Consider the following 211-nt stretch of genomic DNA (forward strand, 5'->3'; position numbering starts at 1 on the left):
GCAAACTCTGTCCTGCGTGTGTCCGTCAGTGTCCCTCTTCTGCGCTCTGCTGCGTGAACTTTGCTCGGTTGCGACCAGAAGCTGTAAACTTTGGACAGGGGAGGTGGGGGAGAGTGGGGCAGGGAGGGGGTAGAAGATGGGAGGGAGGGGTGAGGAGAGAAGAGGGAAAGGGAGATAGATAGATAGGTAGATGGAAAGAGGGGGGGCAGGG

Source organism: Penaeus monodon, chromosome 34 (genome assembly GCF_015228065.2).
Source record: "Penaeus monodon isolate SGIC_2016 chromosome 34, NSTDA_Pmon_1, whole genome shotgun sequence".
Lineage (NCBI taxonomy): Eukaryota > Metazoa > Arthropoda > Malacostraca > Decapoda > Penaeidae > Penaeus > Penaeus monodon.